Genomic DNA, 6178 nt, shown 5'->3' with positions numbered 1-6178 from the left:
TCTCATTTCACCAAGGGAAAATAAAATTGTATTCCAATTAAACTAAGATGCAAATGGAAACATATCGGGTTCTGTTTCTCTTCCCCTTCATTAATTCTCCTTAACCGCCGTTTCTTGAGGTTTGTGTGCTAGATGCCGGGCCGGGTGTAACACGTTCTAGTAGGAGGATCCCAAGACGGACCCCAGTGTCGCCGGCCTCCTGGTTTTCACACTTACTAAAAAAAAAAAGTTTATTTGTTTTTGAGAGACAGAGCACAGAAAGGGGAGGGTCAGGGGGGCACAGAGGATCTGAAGCGGGCTCCACATTGACAGTGCAGAGCCCGACGCGGGGCTCGAACTCACGAACCGCGAGATCATGACCTGGGCCGAAGTCGGACGCTCAACCGACTGAGACGCCCAGGCGCCCCCCGGTTTTCACACTTTTTTAAAAAATTTTTTTAATGTTTATTTATTTTTGAGAGAGAGAGAGCATGAGTTGGGGAGGGTCAGAGAGAGGGAGACACAGAATCAGAAGCAGGCTCCGGGCTCTGGGCTGTCAGCGCAGAGCCCAACGCGGGGCTCGAACTCACAAACCAAGAGATCATGACCTGAGCCGAAGTCGGACGCTCAACCGACGGAGCCACCCAGGCACCCCCGGTTTTCACACTCTTATGTAATAATCCCCTCCCCTTGAGCATAGGCTAGGCTCGAAAGCTTGCTTCTAACAAATAGGATATGGCAGGGGAGACGAAACGTCACGTCCGATATTAGGTCTTAAAGACTGTGGCTTCCATGTTGGGTTCTCTCTCTCTCTCTCTCTCAGTTGCTCGCTCTGGGGCAACCATGTCATGAGACAGCCCAGTGGAGAAGTCTACATCGTGGGGAACACTCTCCAGGCAGCCTGGAGCCAACAACCAGCCAGGAATTGAGCCCTCGTTCCATCAGCTCCTACCAACGGCCAGGGAGCGAGCCGACATTGCAGCTGGGCCGTGCGTCCCCCTCGGGTGAGTCCTCAGATGAAATCACAGCCCTGGCAACAGCTCGGCTCAGCCACACCTGGGTCCCTGACTCACAGAAACAGTGAGATCATAAATGTTTGTCGTGCTCAGTTGCCAAATCGGGGGGTCGTTTATTCGGCAGTAATAACTAACTAATACATGTTAGGTGGAACCACATGAAATTGTGGCTTAGTGAGTTCAAAAAATAGTTAAATACCAACAGTTTTCTATAGGTCAAACTAAATGCTTTATTCTACCCATTGCATGTATCATCTTGCAAACTGCAAACGTGCTATTGAAACTCACTCCAAAAAATGTGGAAATGGGCCCTGAGGGGCTAAGTGATTTCCCAGAAGTTACGGTCTGCCTGCGTTGGAGTCAGGACGCAAACCCACGACATCAAGGCCCATCCTCCTAAGTGCGGCGTGCCCCGTGTGCCAGGAATCGTGGTCGGCACCAGGGGACAAATGAAGGGGCCACCGCCATTGCCATCAAGGAGACAGAAGGGCTGCCCAACAGGCTTTAAACAAAGAGAAAGCCGGAACCACTGGGGCAGAGTTGATCTGGGGATCCCCACAACACCCCCACGGACCAAAGGGTAGGCATGAAACACACAGACGCCTGAATGCAATTATCTTGAAGCGATCAGACCTCTGGTATTTCTTCAAGGAGGCTGATCCTGCCTCGATCCCTCCGGTCTATCAGTCACTCTCTCACAATTATTTGCCTTTTCTAATCAGCAGGCAGGCTTCTGAAGCCCGTTCTTGAACACATTTATCATCTCCAATACTATGTGCAGGGAATCAATTTTATTTTCCCTCGCTGAGCCTACCAGCATCTCGTTTGTAATTAGAGAAGTACGCGTGAGGAAAAGGATTTGTTGTTGCTAAATTAGGTCAAATGTGCTCTTCCTCGGAGTGTCTGGCATGTTTGCGATGTGCCCTGCGTTGCTGGCTGTGGGCGGGCTCAGGCTGCGTCACCTTCCTTCCCTAAATCAATAGCCGTCATTATTTTTCCCATCGAAGTCACTTCCGGAATTGTCTCCACGGCCCCCAGCCTGTCCGAGGGATCCACCGATGGAGGGAGATTGTTCCCAGTCCACTAGGGCTAGATCTGACATTGATCTTGCCAAATCCTAGTAGAAACTCTGCTACTGGGGACAGTGCCACTTGTGATGCCCCACCTGTGTCCAAGTGGTCACTTCCTTGGGGACCACGAGGGCTCTTCTAATCACAGTTGGGAAGCAGAGAGGAAGTTTCATCGCCTTGAACCCTTGGTGGCATGAGAACTGTGCTTTGCCTTGAGAGGAACTTTCAAGAACTGGTCTGTTGGGGGGAGGGGTTGGCCCACAATGTGACCCAATCTGGGATCTCACTGCCCTCTTTCTCACCCTCTTACTTCCCCATACAGAGTAGACAGCTGGGCTCGGGAACCACACCTCTCATGGGCTCTTTATCTGGGGAGTTTGCCAGAAAGAGAAAATGGGAAACACGTCCTCAGACATCACAAGAGAGGATGATCCAGCAGTAGCACCCCCCCCCCACAACCCCGTTTTCACATTAAAGGCATACCTGACAGCTTGCCCCACGGAGAAACCTCATAAAAATTAAGATATTCTAGATATTCTTAGGAAAATGATATATTGAAGAACGACTCCCCGAGCTGATAATGGTAGTGCATTTGAAAAATAGACCAGAGCACCGTGTTTAAAAGCCTAAAGTCATAAAAGGCATTATGAATGGATGGATTGGGAACCTCTACAAGCAGACTTCATTGATGTCACCGTAAACGATGAAATGCTGTCACTCTTTTTTATATATGACAAGAGGATATGCCGCTGCATCCAGATCTCATTGTAGAAACTGTCACACTCACTGAAATGGCATCACATAAGCTATTTATGACGATATGCGGGAAAATACGAGGTTAAGAGATCTTTATCTGCCGTCTATGGAAATGTGCTTCCACACTGAGGCGGGTACAGGAAATAACCTTCAGGATTAACCCACGACATTGGGAGAACGGAAAAGGGAGATTAACCATCGGAGACACAGCTGCATCCAAATTACGTTTCGGGGCGTCCGGGTGGCTCAGTCGGTTGAGCGTCCGACTCGATCTTAGCCCAGGTCTTGATCCCAGGGGCATGGGATCGAGCCCCACCTCAGGCCCTGTGCTGACAGCACGGAGCCTGCTTGGAAGTCTCCCTCTCCCTCTCTCTCTCTCGGCCCCTCCCCCCCCCTCAAAATAAATAAATAAACTTTAAAAAATAGATCATGTCTCTGCTCACTCTGATGCCTGGGCCTCGTGGACACAAACGTTCTTCTGGCGTTCTCTCTGCGCCAGCCTCTTGAAATTCCACAGCAGTGTCGGCATGACAGCCTCACAACAAAAAGTTCATCCTCCCCCTTACAGAAAGTGGAGAGGCTTCTGGAAACAGCTACCCAGTTGGGAGCCACATCTCCTGGCCACCCTCACCGCAGGCATGGCCACAGGACTGGCTGCCACCAGTGAGACGTGAGTGGAGGTGTGTGGGAGTCACTTCCAGGTCACAGTGTTCTAGAAGCAGCTGTGTTTCTCCCCCAGTCTCTCTGCCCTTTCGATGCCTGGAAGCAGAGGACTCCAGGCTCTAAAAGACAGTCAAGTCACAACATCAAGGAACTCTGAGCCCTGGATCAGGAGAAATGGAGAAATGGAGAAATGGCCCCATGGAGAAATGGCCCCAGCCAACCTTGGACCACCCACATCACACTTTACATAAATGGGAAATGAACTTGTATTTCGCTGCGAAGCCAAATGAAATGTAGAGGTCTGCTAGCGTTATCCTTACGAATACAATTTAGTAACAGTCTTATTCATCCATTCAATGCCTGGGGAGAGCTCTGGTGTAGCAGCCGCCAATAGGCATGGAGTTCAGACCTGCTTCTGCCACTGACCGGTTTGGTAACATGAGGTACCTGGGGAGAATCGCTTACTTTCTCTCAGCCACCGTATAGTTTTTTTGTAAAGTGAAGATTTAAAAACTCCTGACCCTTGGGGCGCCTGGGTGGCTCAGTGGGTTGAGCGTCCGACTTCAGCTCAGGTTGCGATCTCACGGCTCATGAGTTTGAACCCCGTATCAGGCTTGTTACTGTCAGAGCAGAACCCGCTTCAGATCCTCTGTCCCCCTCTCTCTCTGTCCTTCCCCTGCTTGCACTCCCTCTCTCGTCCATCAACAGGCACATGGATAAATGAAACACGGTATCTTTTCATACAGTGGAATATTGTGCAGCCATAAAAAGGGAGGAAATTCTGAACCATACTACATCGCGAATAAACCTTGAGGACATCCGTGCTAAGTGAGATAAACCAGGTGCAGGGGGACAAGTATTGTATGATTCCACTTCTACGAGGCCCCCCGAGGAGTCAGATTCATAGAGACAGAGAGCGGAATGGTGTTTGCCAGAGGCTGGGGACCGGAAACGCGGAGTTACTATTTAGGGAGTACGGAGCTTTTGTTTGGGGGGACAAAGAGAGTTCTGGAAATGGATGGTAGTGGTGGTTGACACAACAATGTGAATGTATTTAATGCCATTGAACTACCCGTGCTCAAAGAGGGTCCGAAATGTTAAATTTTATGTGTATTTTAGCACAATTGTTTTTTATCTTGAACTTACGGGGTGAATGGGAATACGAAATCAAAGACTATATGTAAAGTGCTTGCCATAAAGTGTGTGGCATAATTAATGCTCTTGGTGGTAATTATTGTATGCATTAAGTGCCTGCTGCCTGCCTGGCACTGTGCTAAATTCTGGGGCTACAACAGTGAAGGAGGCCAGACCGGGCCAGTAAACAGAGCGATGAAAGAGACAAATACTGGTGAAGGACCGGAAGCACAGAGTAAGGTCCCCAACTCAGCCTGCCTGTCTGGGAAGTCTTCCTGCTGAAGCCTCCTCATGCATTGGCCTGGGAGCATTCGGGGGGGACAGCAAGAGGCTTGCCGAAGGGGCCCCAGTTTGGTTTCAGATGTGCACCTGGCACCCGTGGAGGCAGAGGGGCCCCAAGCATCCTTCTCCAGTTGTCGCCAGCCCTGGCCCAGCACCGAGGACACAGAGGGCTCTCTGAAGCGTTTATCTCAGTTCTCAGGTCCGAGGTATTCCTCAAAAGCAAGATTTCTATTTTGCAAGTTCTAGCCTTGGAAAGCCAGATAGGCAAAGACGCACGGCATCCATTGCAAACAACCTTCCTAATTCAGAACTCAGAATCCCCTGGGAGGAGAGGGAAGTGCCACTGGAAGGCCTGTCCCCCCCCCCCCACCGTCTGCCAGGCCCTCGTTGGCTCGCAGGGTGGGAGCAGCGATTAAAATTCCGAAGGAAAATGCTCCAATGGAAAGCTGGAGGGCACCCAGCCGGGTCTGGGTTGGACCGGGACCGAGAGGCAGGGAAGGCAGGCTCCCCTGGGGTCTGTGCCTGTCTGGCACCCTCACGTCGCCAGTGACCCCTGAGGATGCACCTGCCCGCGTCCCCAGGGCTCCTGGTCGGGGGGGGGGTGGGGGGGGTAGGGACGCAGCAGTCCTACCGGGCCCAGGCCAAGAGGATGCAGAGGACCTCCTGCCACAGGGGGCTCTGTCCTCGCGGGAATGCGAGCCGCCCCCCACCCGCCCCCAGCTCACCCGAGACTCAGAGATGCTTCCACGGCGCGTTACCTGAGCCCGGGAGCTCTCCCGCTTGCCCACGGCTGCTTAGATCGTGTTTGCGTAACTTCCCAATCCTGTGTCTCCACCGCTGGGAACCAGCTCAGGGCGCATGGAGCTAGAAAGCATCGCAATGACTGTTAAATATCCTCATTTGTGGGCCAACCAGTCACCCGGCTCTTCCTGGGCTTGAGCGGTTTCAGTGCTAAAGCCAGGCCAGCGCCGGGCAAACTGGGCCCGCGGGTCACCCTGGATGACGCCCACCTGCCGGGGCTTCTGGAAACCGGGGGAGTCTCTGGCCCCTCCCGCCATCCCTCAGGCTGCTGAGGGCACTCAATCCGCTGCCCCCGTCTGAGCCCCCTCCCTCCCAGGGACCCTCGAGGCCCAAGGCCTCTGCAAAACCAGAGCTTCCCGAGTGCCGGCTGGGGTGCTGGGGGACCTTTGCAGGTGGGATCATCCCTCAGCAGGACCGTTCAAATCCACAGCGGTGGGTGCTGCTTACTGACATTTGGGGGCACGCGCCACTGGCCTC

This window comes from Lynx rufus, unplaced genomic scaffold, assembly GCF_022079265.1.
Source record: "Lynx rufus isolate CCGP_SWC_20201006 ecotype Redwood Valley unplaced genomic scaffold, mLynRuf1.p SCAF_11, whole genome shotgun sequence".
Taxonomy (NCBI): Eukaryota; Metazoa; Chordata; class Mammalia; order Carnivora; family Felidae; genus Lynx; species Lynx rufus.
This window is presented reverse-complemented; position numbering follows the sequence as displayed.